The following is a 16,144-nucleotide window of genomic DNA, read 5'->3' as shown; positions in this document are numbered from 1 at the left end:
ATGGAGATAAACACTGTAATGTGACCCTCAGTTTTGCATTAGCTAGTGTCCCTCTCCAAGCTCTGAAGCACAAGCAAGCTGGCACATCAGGTGAATTTCAGTTCTCAACATTATGTCAACCACACCCTACTTTTGTGTCTGAGCTTCTGGGACTCGAACAATGTTTGTGAACACGATGGATTTCTAGCTGCTTGTGTTGAATATTCCAGGAAAAGCTAACCTGAGAATACATCATGTCCTCAGTGTCCCACATAACTTCTTAGAAGAACTTGTTCCGAAGTAAACTGTAATCTGGGTAACAACAAAGTGCTTCCACATCTGTGCCCACCCACAGTCCCCAGGACAATGACCAAGAATTGGATTCAGCTCTTAGGTACTCAGTCTGTGGCCATGATTTCTTCGACACTCTAGCACTGTGCAGTTAGTTCAGTGTAAACTATCCGGCTTCTCTCTCCCTGGGGATCTGCTGCAACTTTAAATGCTGTAAGCAGATGATGGGTTTACGGGAATTGCCTAACCAGCATCGCATCTTGATTTGTGGTCTCACAATTGGTTATGGAGTTGATCTGGATTCAAAGGAGCAAATGGCCACAGCATCAGGATGTGGGTTGGTCTTAAAAACAGGGGTGGATGTCCATGTAGATACAGCTGTCTGGGAACTAGCTAGTTTTGTACCATGAAAGGGACTATCAAGGTGTTTTGCTTTCTTTCTTTTCTTTTTTTAAAATGAGGCTTGGGTTAGTAATTTATTCTGAGATTTCACACTATATCTGGAATCCCCCGAGACCTGAAGGAGTGAAGAGAAAGTTATTTTTAATCATGTTTTAGTCATAGCTATAGAGAGATATATTGTCTGGAAGATCCCTGTTCCATCCTTAGGGATTTTTTCCCCCCACAAAGAGCTCAGAAACATAGAGAAACTTCAGGTTCACATCTTACTCTTTGGATTCTGATCAAGGTAATCATTACAATTCTGATCAGCTGGCATTAGCATACAAGTATAAGCCAAGAAGAAGCGAGACTATGGGATGATCAGTCACTCTGCCTTCTTTCTGTTCTTCCAGTGTGCTACCACCCTTCCTGCCACAGGACCTTTGGCCTTTCTCTCTGCCTCACTTGTCTTCTTCTAGTCAGTTCCTAACCATCTGCTATGGGTGAATTTTGTTCCCCAAAAAGGTATGTTGAAGTCCTGACCCCGAATACCTCAGAAAGTGATCTTATTTGGAAATAGGGTCATTGTAGATGTAATTAGTTGAGGTGAAGATGTATTGAAGTAGTGTGAGCCCTTCATCCAATATGACTGCTCTCCATATAAGAAGGCCATGAGAGACACACAGGGAGAAGACCAGGTGACCGTTGAGGCAGATACTGGGGAGGTGTAGCTGCAAGCCAAGGGATACTGGTGACTCAAGGCCACCTAGAAGCTAGGAAGAGGCAAGGAAGGCTTCTACTCAGAGTCTCAGAGGGAATATGGCTCTGTTGACACTTCAGTTTTGGACTTCCAGCTTCCAGAACTGTGGGAGATTTAATCGCTGTTGTTTCAAGCCACCCGTGTATGGTGTTTTGTTATGGCAGCCCCTGGGAAATAACACACCATCCTTCTGATCTGAATTGAAATGTCACATTTTGGAGAGGTCTTCCAGATCTGTCTGCAGCCTAGAGTACATCTTTCTGCCATGCTGTCCCCTACCACCTCTATTTTCCCTTCATGACACTCATCATGTTTAGCAATTACCACTCAGTTTGTCTTTTCTATTAGATTGTAAGGTCCCTGAGGGCAGAGCTGATGTTTCCAGGACTCATCACTGGATTCCCAGCAACTGGGGTTCTACCTGCCATTAGCGTCCATTCTCTAAATGTTTGTTGAATAAATGAAAAATGAGGAAATTCTATTTAAAAATCTTATTTCCAGCTTCTCAGAATCATCTGGAGGTTAACACTTTATGAATGGAAACTCACTCATTAAAACTGACTTTATCTGAAAGAAGGGATTGTTTTTTGGGAGCTTGAAATCTAGCCTTTTTATATTTAGTCACAATATTTCTCTTCAAAGTACTAAAAAAATATTTAGGCTTTCTTTTATATTAATAGTTTTCGAGATGAAAACAATGTGAAGAAACCCTGCTTAAAGTGTCTGAAATCCCCCTCTCCTCCCTCCTCCGTAAACTGCAATTTAGAATATATTTTGTATATCCTTTTCTTGATGGATTCACCACTTAAGGCAGTAGCAGTACCATTCACTGAGTATGAAATGAGTCAACCAGTTGTTCAAAGTATTTTCTTTGCATTTTCCTTAGTGCCCTCTACCTTTCTTCGAAGCTGCTTATGGAGATTGTAAAGTATCTTTCCAAAGCTTTGTATTCCCTTCTGGCCATGTATGATAGTTACAGGGAACACTATGGAAGAATGAAAATAGGACGCTAGATTCTGAAGTAGTACATGGATATAAGTGTTCCTTCACCTTTGAGTATTTGATCCGCAATTGTTAAAAACATTGTTCTAACTTTTATTTTGGAAGAGTGTCTAAAGTTTGCAAGAATCAGTCTTATTACTGTGTTGTCATGTCTGGTTTTGGAGGGAAAGAAAGTAAATCTTTATTTACTTGGGTGATCTCCATATGACTTTTGGTCACTTGTCCATGATGGAGAAGTGTGAAGGATGGGCCCTGAGGGAGGACAATAGGGTCCAGTAGTGTCGATGTGGTGCTGAGGGAAGTGCTATAGATATGTGTGTGTGTGGGGGGGCATTGAGGAATTTGAGCTCCCACGGGTGATGTCAAGCTAGTCCTTAGTTTTTTTAAGTCTTAGCTTCCTCACTTGTAAAATGAAAATAATATTTGTAATGTTGCAAAGAAGATGACTTTGGACAATACGTATAAAGATGCTTGATCATAAATTAAGTGCTGTGGATATGAATTGAGAATGGAGTTATTTAGATATAATTATACTGTACACTTTCATAACACACTACCACTTAACAAGATAGTTTGGTATGCATTCTATTACTTGAGAATTAAAATAATCTATTGAGTGAAATGTGCTGGGCAATAAGCTACATAGATGAACAGGATATAGTTTCTGGCAGCAAGGAACTTACGGTCTAGCAGAAGAGACAGACAAAAACCAGATAATGTCAATAGTGAGTGCAATCTACATACTTTGCATTGTAGTTTGTGTGCTATCCCATGAATCCCTATGACCAACTTACGATGCCATAATAATTATCCAGGGGACTTGCCCACAGTCACACAGCTGGTAAAGGATGAACCTGGGACTGAAAACTAAACATATCTCCAGAGTATAAGGCTTGACTCCTGCACTTGGCAGTGATTTCATAGCTGTTCCAGTTTTACTGCTGTGTTTCATACCACCCCAATCCGAGTGACATAAAACAGCAATCATTTTACTGTGCTCAGGGAAGCTGGGGTGACTCAGCAACTGGGGTCTGGAGGGGTAACTTAATCACACACCCTGTGGTTGATGTTGGTTGTTGGCTGAAACCTCAGCTGGGGCCACCTATACATGGCTTCTCCATGTCGCTACTTGAATTCCCTCACAGCATGGTGTCTGGGCTTCTTTTTTTAAAAAATATTTATTTATTTTTAAGAGAGAGAGAGAGAGAGAGGGAAAGAGAGAGTGACCAAAGAGAAAAGGACACACAGAATCTGAAGCAGGCTCCAGGCTCTGAGCTGTCAGCACAGAGCCTGATGTGGGGCTTGAACTCATGAACTGTGAGTTCATGACCTGAACAGAAGTCAGACGCTTAACTGACTGGTGTCTGGGTTTCAAGAGCAAACTACCCAAAGAGAACTAGCCTGCAGCTGCATAGCCTTTATACTCCAGCTTTGGGAGTCACACAGTGTCATTTACAAGCCCCACTCTATTGCAGATTCAAGGAGAGGGAACATAAACACCATTTTCAATGGGAGGAGTGTCAATGTCATATTGCAAAAACATGTGGGATTGGAAAATCCCATCTGCCACAGTCTACAACAATTCATATTCCTCCCATATGCATTACACTCATGCCCTCCAAGTGTCATCGCCACATGGCATCAGTTTGAAGTCCGAGATCTCATCATTAAACCCGATGCAGTGTGTATGCAGCTCCTTTTATGTGGTTTCTCTGAACATAAGTGAATTAGAGAGACAAATTATCCATCTCTCTCCTTCTCCATCCAATATACATTTGTGGGACAAACATTAGATAACTGTTAGGGAAACTTTATTTGAAAAGGAGAAATGAGTAGCACACAGCACTTACTGGTCCATAACAATTTTGAAATTGATCTGGGCACATTTTATTTCCTCCTTAATTAAGGCCCAGTCCTACTGCTTGGCAGTTGTTCTCTTGGCTCTTAGTGCTAACCTTTACGCTGTTTTCTATGAGAAAACAGAGGTGTTTGCCCCTGAGTAATTTTCTCAGCTGATTTCCTGCCCAAAGAAATTCAAAGGTCAAAGGCCTCTTGGCTATCTTCTTTTAAGTCATATATGATCTAATTCTTTAAAAAACTTTGCAGGTTTTCTGTGATTCTATTTACTCCATTGGACAAAAGCCATACCCATGAAACCCTTTGAGATAAGCTCTCTCTCTTGGGCTTCCTTTGAGACTAAGGAGTAATGTTCTTAGAGTTCTTAGAAGATATCTTCTTTTCTTAAAATCCTTTTTTAAGTGTTCTTATTCATTTTTGAAAGAGAGACAGAGTGAGAGGGTGGTCAGAGAGAGGGAGACACAGAATCTGAAGACAGGCTCCAGGCTCTGAGCTGTCAGCACAGAGCCTGACACGGGGCCTGAACCCATGAACTGTGAGATCATGACCTGAGCTGAAGTTGGACACTTAACCGACTGAGCCACCCATGTGTCCCTAGAAGATATATTCTTTAATAGCAATCTGTGAAGCATGCTCTTAAGATCCTTAGGAAGCCTGTTGTCTATTTGAAAGATTGTATGAGTTTTTAACAAAGGATCTTAGAGTACCACCTTGGATTTGATATTTAGTCTGAGGTCATTCTTAATTTAAGAATTATTGCTGGCTGAAGACACTGGGAATGAGAAGTTTTGTATTTGAACCTAGGAAGTTCTAACTCCTTTATATCTAACATTTCATTTATTAACATCTTTTCTACACTTTATTTATGGAAGCAAAAAGAATCTAGGTGCCACTTTCAATTTTATGCCCAGAAATCTACTAACCCAGATCACTGAATTCATTAGGTATATTCCTATTTTCCATTTTACTGTGATGGTGTTGCTAAACTCTCTGCCTATAAATAATAAGGATCTCTTTTCTTTCAGCTTCCAATGACATATTTTAATAAGGTTCCTTTAACCTTTCACCAATAGGCTCCTCAAAGTTTCATTGGTTTCCACCACCCACCCAGTCCCAAGGTCAATGCTGTAATTTTGGGTTTTATTATGGCAGCACCCTACTTCCAGGTATCAAAATCTATTTCAGATACTATGGCTGCACCAAAAACCACCATGAAATTATTGGCATAAAACAGCCAACATTTTATTTTGTGGGCCAGGAATTCTGGACAGGCATAGGTGCCTTGTTTCAATCATCATGTCTGGCATGATCAAGATAGATGATTGAATCATCTGTCAGTTGGGAAGACTTGAAGACTGTGGGTGAATTGATGGTTGAGGGCTAAAAACATCTGAAGGCTTGCTCAATTACATGTGGGGTAGAGGATGCTGGCCAATTAATTTCTGAGACCTTGGCTGGAATTGTTGGCCAGACCACCTACACATGGCCTTTCCCTGTGGCTGCTGGGGCTTCACAGCTGGGCTCCAAGAGTAACTTCTAAAGAGAATCAGGAAGGAACTAGTATTTTTAAGATTTATCTCTGCAAGTCAATAACATCTCTTTTGCTCTTAGTCACAAGCCTGCTCAGATTCAAGGAGGAGGAATATAGAGCCTCTCTTAGTGGAAGAAATGTCAAAGTTATTGAATGGGATTGGAGATGCGGGTGGGAAATGCTGTTGCAACCATCTTTGGAAAATATAATCTGCCATGATTAAAAGCTACGGGATTACAGAGAATGTACACCTGAGGATTCCAAAAAATCTGTCAGAGAGAGATCATCCCTGACCTGAATCTTGGAGGTGAGTTTGGCACGAGTGTCATCATTTTCTTGACTTCATGGCAAAGGAACAGAGTTCTGAGTATAATCTCCTAAAATGTTATGGGTATAACCTCCTGAATTATTACTTTGAGATATATATCTATATATATTATTTTATATATCATATATATGTGATCTATTATATATACATACATAGTTATATACCATATATATGATGTATATATATATATCCTGTGTTATATATCACATATATAGTGTGTTATATATCATATATATGCATACATACACATACATATAAATGTATATATATACTGTGTTAGAAATGTTCACTTTATTTTATAGCCAAACTCCACACTTAATAAATTTTTAGTAATGATCTATAAATGGCAAAAAAAGTCACAACTACAAGAAATATAATTCAAATGAATTGGTAACAAGGAGCTATAAATAGGAGGAACTGATAATCATAGTTCAATGAAGAAAATTCAAGCTGAGGCGTCTAGCAAAAAGAATTCTGTAGGAAGAAGAAGAAGAACTGAGAATCAGCCGCAGTGCAAGGCAAAGGGATTCAAGGCAGCAAATGAAATGGTTATACAATTTGGGGCTAAATATAGCCAGACCAGTCAACATCTGCTAGTACAGAGGGATGACATCAATTTTCCCCTTAATAACTCTAGGCCACTGTCCCCAGAGCAGTCTTTCTAGATGAGGTTATCTAGGCAACACTTTGCCTTGTTCAAATAATAGTCCGACAGTGGACAGAGGGTCATTTGGACCTCTATATGCCCCTCCAAATTGCTGCCCTTTTAATGGAGCCTTAGAGATCATTGCAGAAAACTCCTCAAAGCTTAATCTCACCTTTCCATCTCATTTCTAGCAATAGGGGCCTGGCCTAATATTTATTTATTTATCTTTAAATTTATTTTTGTGAGTAGGTCTAACTGCACATCATTCAAAACACCAGAAGGCGTCAATAGATAAACCATGAGAGCCTCTCTCCTGACTTTGTTTCCATTCTACTTCCTCATGGGTGGCCACTGTCCTTAGCTTCCTGTGTATGGTTCAAGGGTTTCTTAATACATGGATAAAAACAATACCAACACAGACTTTTATTCTCGGCCTTCCTATCTTCACCTCTTGCCTATTTTTAAACTTCAAAGGCAGTGTATTTTTTTTTAAAAGTTTTTATTTATTTATTTTGAGAGAGATAGAGACAGTACAAGTTGGGGAGGAGCAGAGAGAGAGACACACACAGAGAATTCCAACCAGGCTCTACATCATCAGCATGGAGTCCCACGCAGGGCTCGAACCTGAGCCGAAACCAAGAGTCAGTTGCTTACCTGATTGAGCCACTCGGGCACTGCCAGCCCCCAAGACAGTGTATTATGTAATGTGTTTCACAACTTGCTTTGTTTACTTAAGTACATTTCTTGGAAATTATTCCCCCCCACTTCATTATGTGATGAATTTGTATGTATGTATGTATGTATGTATGTATGTATGTATTACAGGCAGTAAGAGAATTCTTAAACTGCTCTCATGGCAGGTATTGGATATAATATAGATATTGGGATTAGAGCCAAGATGAGTTTGAGATTCATCTTTTCCATTTGAAAACTATGCATAGCACCTGGGTGGCACAATCAGTTGAGGGTCTGATTTCAGCTCAGGTCATACTCTCCTAGTTCATGAGTTTGAGCCCCACATCAAGCTCTCTGCTCTCAGCCTGTTAATGTAGAACCTTCTTTGGATATTCTGCCCCACTCCATCTGCCCCTCACCCACTTTCACTCTCCCCAAAATAAACAGATACTTTAAAAACCTCATGTAATATTGTGCAATTTCCTTAATCTTTTAGAGCTAGTGTCTTCCTATGAAAGTGGTGATAATAATACCTTGAAGGTTTATGGTGAGGCCATCAATAAAAGACTACATATAAAAGGCCTAGAACATAGAAGATGCTCAACAAAAAGTGCCTATCATTATTATTTCATCATCAGAGTCTGGAATGACACTGATTGCTCTTCAGTGCTCCAACAATCATCCTGATTTGGTTCCGGAAGGCCTAAGGCTTTCCCCCTAAATAGTCTCCATCTCCATTCTGCTAGCACTTTATAAATCAAATTCTATTGAACTTGAAGCCCTCACAGTCTCTCATGAACATTAGCAGTGCTGCTAAAAATATCCGTTGTATAGATATTTTGTGGTACTTAAGGAACAATGAGAAACACGAGATCTTAGACCGAAGCTCATGTGTTGGCTCAGATGCGTTGGCCGTGTAGCAGATTGCATTTTGGTCTCGATTCTTCACCCTTTCCTGGGTCCATGCCATTTGCCATATCACTTAGTAGTTTCCCCAGCTGAAGGGATGAAGTATATTTCCCTGTCCCTTGACTTTAGGTTGGGTCATGTAACTTTCTTTGGTCAATAGAAAGGGGAAGAAGTGCTAGTGTGTCCTATTTTTAAGAGGTCTTGGTTTCTACTTTCTTTTTTATATTCTGCCATGAGGAGAACACGTCCAAGTTAGCCCTTTGGTCCTAGGAGGAAGACAAAAGACATGTGGAGCAGAGCCAATCCAGCTGAAGCGCTCTATTCCCATCATCCTTGTAGGGCTGGGCCTTGATCAGCTGACTCCCAGACACCCTACAGATGTGCAAGTTAAATAATGGCTGATGTTAAACACTAAGATATTATGGTTACTTGTTACACAGAATATCAAGCCAACACAACTACGCCTTCCCAAATGGTAAAAAACTGTTGGAAAATAACAAGAAGTTTCAGAAAGAACCACAACTACTTGCATCATGTATAGATGTCGGCAGGATAGGTGGCAGGGAGAGTAAGAGATGAAGTGGTTAGGTATATTTACAACGCAACCAAACAGGGACGAGGAGGGAATATATAAGCTGTCCACAAGTATCTAAAGTACAAATATCAGGGGTGGGGTAAATACTGAGCTCCAAGAGGAAACGTCTAGGAAAAAATGCATCAATGTGGAGCCAACAAAAACTTCTTAAACTGGAACAAGAAAAAGTCTTCCTGATCAGATCTGCATTACTCTTGCTCCAGAGAAGCATTAGGGGCCCCCTTGCTCTGATACTTTTAAATTTAACTGAATAAGGGAATAGAAACATATTGTGGAAATAACCTCTGGCCAACTGGATGAGGGCTAGAATCAATAATCCAGCAAAGCTGAGCATCCAAATCTCATTAGACAGATGGGCATCTATCCTGTCCCCAGCGATCTTCCTGCTGTCTACATCTGTTTGTGAATTTTAGACAATTTAAAAGAGGAAATGTTGAAAATGATCTCTTGACCCAGAAAACTCTCCTTTAAAATTGGACACAGGCACAAATAGACCTGATAAAAAGTCTAGGTTAATGAGCTTCGGGTCAGAAAGGAATTGTAGTAAAGTCAGGCTGGTCTTTTTAAAGATGGCGCACAGCCTGAGACTATTGTTGGATCACTGATGGCCAATCTAGGCAGAGGCCTCATTCCTGTCATTGCTAAATACTTGGGTAGGCTAGTAAATACTGGGCTGAGAGTCTTTCTTTTTCTTTTCTTTTCTTTTCTTTTTTTTTTTTAAATATAACAGCAAGCCTGAACATTTTAGAGAAAAGTAGTTCCAAGGGAAGTTCCTGTTCCCTTGGATAAATACAGGCTTTCAATGCTCCAAATGGCTATTCCAATTTCTTCTTTAGGAAACACATTTTATTCTAAAAGACTCATTTCAAAGTCTTTCTTGCAATTTGGAGAGTCGAATAGTCTGTTGGTTATACAGGAATGGGTTTTATGGGAGTGTTGTTGGGGTTCTCTTGATGGGAAGGAATTCATAAGGGGACACGGCAACACAGTGTACCTTCTCGCCATTAGCTGAGAAGGAAATGTTCTGTCTTTGCTTTTAACAGGGGCTGAAGCTGTGTGAATAGCCTCTCCTGGTATTAGTAATAATATACCTCATAATGCTTTAAACATAATTTGGATTTGCTTTTGTTGGTTTCTCACAAATGAAGTCCTTTCAGCATCTGGGAATAGATACTTGGGAGATTTGTCATAGCCGTCTTCCTAAGGTTGACTGAATTAAACCCATTGCTTTCTCCTCGGTTGTTGTTGTTTTTTTAAATATCTTATTCTGCATCAATATCTTAACTTTCATGGATTAATACAAAGGAAAGAAACTTTAAAAAGTGGGTAGAGAACTGTCATTCCTAGGCATTGAATATTTTAGTGACAGCAGGGTAAGATTCAATTCTAGGCCAAACTAGTAATGTTTCCGGCCAGTAGATTCACATATGTGTGAAGGGCTCTTCCATGTGCATGATAGAACACTCTCCTATATGTGTAAAAAAAGGAAATACTTAAATCTTCCATTCTCATTTTTAATAAACAAATGGAGACATTCTCAACATCTTAACAATGACTAATTCGAAGTCACATAGTAGGTGAAATAATTGGAGGGTCCTGAGGTTAGAAAAAAAGTTCTTGTCACAAATGGGACATGCTTTTATGATAGAAATTTTAGAATCAGATGATCAAAAAGAAAACTTCATTCATCTAGAATCTCCCTGGCCACAAGTAACAAGGAGCTCTAGGAATCCATATGTGGCAGGTAAAACCTTCTTTCCCTGTGGTCTCCACCTCCATTGGCACGAAGGAGGTAGGGTCCCCAGGTCTCTGCAAATACCCCATCCTCATCTCTCTTGCAGCTCCCATGGCTTTCCCACCTCTCCCTGCCTTGAGATGTCAGGATAAACCATCCCAGAGCTACTTGGCTCAGTTGGCTTGGTTTTCGCTCTTGCCATAGGACCTGAATGCCCCAAAGGCTCTTGTGCCCAATGTGCCTAACCCTAATCCCTAAATTGTCAAGTCTTCTATAGACCCAGCCATCAACCTTGAACCTCTAGCCTTTTCTAAATCTTCCCTTCACCTTCTTGCTGTAACCACTGAACCCCAGCCTCTCTGTATCCCTCTCACACAGAGGCTGCTTTCTTTTCCACACCCTCCATACCACAGGGCACAGAGAGGTGTTGGATGTCCTTCTTATTCTTCATTGCCACTTCCAGATTCTTCTGCTTCTTCTCCTTGAAAACCCTAGCTTTGAATCTCAATCAGATTGGAAACCCTATTTTTCCTATTGCAGACATCTTCCTACTCTACTTCACCCCATTCACCATTTCTTGAAGTATGTTCAATATCATACTTTCTGTAAGGACTACAACCATTCTTGCTATAAGTCTTAGAGGTTTTCAGTAGTCACATAAATAACTGTTCTAGTTCACTCCCGTGTCATCTTCTTGAATTCCTCTCCTCTGGTGACCTTCTTCTCTACTCTAGCTCAGTCTTCTCATCCTGGTTATGCCCTAGACTTCACCATTACTAATAACCATGGCATGTCCACATATTGGCTTGAAGTATACCACTCTGATATTCTCTCTTTGCAATTTACTGTCTCTAATATCCCAATGACAAAATTTCTCCAGCATCACTGGCAGGCAAAGTCCACAGATCCTTCTTCTTTTCAGTCTTTGAACCCTCTCATGTCCTCACCTCCCTCTTTACCATACTTAAATCCTATGGTCCAAATTATATTACTCCCTTCCACTTATTGTTAATTTCCTTTCTTTTTCTCCCTTTATCATATTCTCTTGACAAAACCCTGCTTAAATCCAACTCTCTGCTGATTCTGTGTTTGTTCAACTGACCATAGTTAGAGAAAAGCTCATGATCATGCTGACTGGAGCCCTTTTCAGTTCATGGCCGTGAACCTCAAGTGGGCCTTTCTTGTCACTGAGGAATCTCATTACATTTTCCAAGTTCATTTATGCTCCTGTTCCTCAAGGGAGCTATTTCACATATTTTTTCTCTTTTCTAGTCTTTTCCACTATCCTTACTCTCAGCTTGCTGCCTATCACTAAGAAAATAGAAGCAATTAGAAGAGGACACTTCCAGATGTTTCCATTACCATATCTACCCACCTAATTGTGTTTCATAAGCTCTGCCTGGCCTCCTGGGTGGGGGAGTCGCCTCTGCTCCATCTACAAATAGTGCCTCCATTTTAGCACAAGTTCCCATGCTTTCACCTACTCAGGATGTTACAAAAAAATTTTTTTTGAGGGGGCCTCTGTCTATATAAAAATTTTAAAGTTTATTTATTTTTAGAGAGAGAGAGAAAGGGGAAGAGAGAGAGAGAGAGGGAGAAAACAAGCAGGGGAAGAGCAGAGAGAGAGAAAATCCCAAGCAGGCTCCGCATTATCTGTGCAAAGTCTGAATTGGGGCTCAATCTCATGAGCCATGAGATCATGAGCTGAGCTGAAACCAAGAGTCAGTCGTTCAAGTTACTGAGCTACCCAGGTACCCCTCTAAAATTTTTTTGATTAAAAGATGTATTACAAAATTCATGGGCTCATGTGAGCTATAGTGATTTGTTGATGAAGATTGAGGATAATGGGTAGAGAAGTTCTTATGTATTTATTTAACATCCCAGCAGCAGAAGTGAAGAGGCTTCACAGTGCTCAGACACCATTTGTCTGCCCGTTCAGATCCAAGGACCATCCCTTTTGTTTTTGATTGTCAGTGTGATGCTTTTGGCTCCTTTCAGATCTCCCATCTTAAGAAAAGGGCACAATACCCAGCATCACTCATCATCAGAGAAATACAAATCAAAACCACACTGAGATACCACCTCACACCAGTCAGAGTGGCTAAAATGAACAAATCAGGAGACTATAGATGCTGGCGAGGGTGTGGAGAAACGGGCATCCTCCTACCCTGTTGGTGGGAATGTAAACTGGTGCAACCACTCTGGAAAACAGTGTGGAGGTTCCTCAAAAGATTAACAGTAGAACTCCCCTATGACCCAGCAATAGCACTGCTAAGAATCTGCCCAAGGGATGCAGGAGTGCTGATGCATAGGGGCACATGTACCCCAATGTTCACAGCAGCACTTTCAACAATAGGCAAATCATGGAAAGAGCCTAAATGTCCATCAACTGACAAATGAATCAAGAAGATGTGGTTTATCTATACAATGGAATACTACGTGGCAATGAGAAAGAATGAAATCTGGCCATTTATAGCAACATGGATGGAACTCGAGGGTATTATGCTGAGTGAAATAAGTCAAGCAGAGAAAGACAGATATCATATGTTTTCACTCATATATGGAACAGGAGAAACTTATCGGATGACCATAGGGGAAGGGAAGAGGAAAAAAATAGTTGTTTTTTTTTTAAATAGTTTATTGTCAAATTAGTTTCCATACAACACCCAGTGCTCTTCCCCATAAGTGCCCTCCTCCATCACCACCACCTCTTTTCCCCCCTCCCCTTTCCCCTTCAACCCTCAGTTCATTTTCAGCATTCAATAGTCTCTCAAGTTTTGCATCCCTCTCTCTCCCCAACTCTCTTTCCCTCTTCCCTTCCCCCTGGTCCTCCATTGGGTTTCTCCTGTTTTCCTGTTAGACCTATGATTGCAAACACATGGTATCTGTCCTTCTCTGCCTGACTTATTTCGCTTAGCATGACGCCCTCAAGGTCCCTCCACTTTTCTACAAATGGCCATATGTCATTCTTTCTCATTGCCATGTAATACTCCATTGTGTATATATACTACATCTTCTTGATCCACTCATCAGGTGATGGACATTTAGGCTGGAAAAAAATAGTTAAGGGGAGAGAGGGAGGCAAACCATGAGAGACTCTTGAATACTGAGAACAACTTGAGGGCTGATGGGGGAGGGAGAGAAGGGAAGGGGAATGATGAGCATGGAGGAGGGCATCTGTGGGGAAGAGCACTGGGTGTTATGTGGAAACCAACTTGACAATAAACTATATTAAAAAGTTAAAAAAATAAAATATTAGGGGAAAATAAAAAAAGGGAACAAGGTAGTAATCACTTTGCCATAGCTCTTCAGAACCTGTATTAAGATAGTATCAATCTTCTTGCCTCTGCATTTTCCTAACACCAATTATTTAATGCTGGTTATCTTATTACTAATAAAGCTGCATCATCCATTATGCTGCCGTGAAAGCTCGCTTCTGCGGGCTCTCTTGAAGGTTGGGTCTGTGCTTCCTTGCTGACCACCACAAAGGCAGATCTTACCCAGAGCATGGAGGGAAATCTGACCAATACTTCATGTTAAATTTATTGCTCAGAAGTTCACTGCATGAATGTAGTACATGGTCTTGTCTTAGCCTAACACGTTAGGCTGTACTCATTGCATTTTTAGGCTGTGATCCCTTTCAATGCTGACCCCACTCCTGCCTTGCACATGCTGCCAGCCAGGAAGAAGAAGAAGAGGAGAGGGGCCCAAGAGCGGAATGAGAAGAGTGACTTCATTCACCCCTGACCTGCACCTCTGATCTCCGATCCAACATGACTTACCATCAACTTGGGAGAGCATGACATGGCCACGTTGATTGGAGACTGGAAAGGACATCATTTGGAAGTGTCCACTGATGCTGTGCAGCTGTCCCAGACAGCCCTTAGGAGAGAGGCCTGTCGCCTCTGAAGACATGGACCCTGCAGAGAGGGACACGACAACTGACCTGGGTCAGTGCAGGAGCATACAGAATAAAGGATGCCTGCCCCCACTTCCCTGCTGTGAACTGGAGGTGGGGACTGCAGTGAGAATGCAGGCTGGTGGGCGTTGTCACACAGGTCCATGCAGACCCAACAGTTGGTGGTAGACGTTGGTAGCCCAGACCCTGAAGTCAGCCAGTATCCTATGTGAGTCATCCCAAGTCAACACATCAGCCCCATTCTAGTGGCCTAATCTTGCACAATCCTCCAAAAGAAATACTGCTCTGGTGAGTGGGAGGAATCCATGTAACTTCTTTGGTAAATATCTAGGAGTGGGATCCTAAGTTGTATGGTAAGTGTATACTTAACTTTATAAGATACAGCCACTGTTTCAAAATGATCACCATTTTGTATTCCCACCAGCAATGCATGCGAGATCTAGTTTTCCCACATCCTCACTAGCACTAGGAAGTGTTAGTTTTTTGATTTTAGCTATTTTAATAGGCATGTCAAAAGTACCACAAAAATGATACCATGTCCTCTGGGCTTCATATTAAAGGGTTCGTGATGTCAATGAATCCAGCTCCTGGTGATGCTGGCCTTGATCCCTTTAACGGGGTGTCTGATGAGTTTTTTTAACTCTAAAATTGTCTTTCCCTTTTCAGTTAGTAAGCATCTTGGGTAGATACTTTGAGACTGAAAATATCCTTGTTCCCTTCAAATTTCACCCAGTAATTTTAGCATTTGTAAGCGGACATGGATGCATCAGTTTTTACTGTGTGTGTGTGTGTGTGTGTGTGTGTGTGTGTGTGTGTGTGTTTTACCAAGTAGGATTTTTTCTCATTTCTCTCTTCTTGACTTAAAAATTTTTTTTAATGTTTATTTTTTATTTTTGAGAGAAAGAGAGACAGAGGCAGAGTGCAAGCCACAGAGGGGCAGAGAGAGAGAGGGAGACACAGAATCTGAAGCGGGCTCCAGGCTCTGAGCTGTCAGCACAGAGCCTGATGCAGGGCTCCAACTCACGGACCATGAAATCATGACATGAGCCAAAGTTAGATACTTAACTGACTGAGCCACCCAGGTGCCCCTCTCCCTTCTTGACTTTTATAGAATTCTATTTTATAGAATTCTACTTCCCATTTATTTATTTATATCAGCATACACACATGGGTATTTATTTTATTCTACTGATTAAAATTTAACGTTGTTTGGTTGCTCAAACTGTTCCGTCTTTAGTTACTAGGGGCTCCTTTAGGCCAGCTCTTGTGTTCTTTTGGCAAGTTCCATGCTTTGTTGACCAATTCCCATTATTCTGCCACAAGATCTTATGTACTTTTCCTGACCAAGCCCTAGAATCACTTACTTATTGTTCTTAACCAAGGAACCCTGGTTCCTTTGTTTAGAAAATGGTAATTAGAAATAAAAATCTGGGCAATGGGTGTGCTCCTTACTACTGAGTATCATTGCTCCTCGGCCCGCCCAGCAGACAGAGCTAGCAAATGCATGTCTGGATTGTTGCACACTTGTTGCCACAC

The sequence above is a fragment of the Suricata suricatta genome, chromosome 15 (assembly GCF_006229205.1).
Source record: "Suricata suricatta isolate VVHF042 chromosome 15, meerkat_22Aug2017_6uvM2_HiC, whole genome shotgun sequence".
Classification (NCBI taxonomy): Eukaryota; Metazoa; Chordata; class Mammalia; order Carnivora; family Herpestidae; genus Suricata; species Suricata suricatta.
This window is presented reverse-complemented; position numbering follows the sequence as displayed.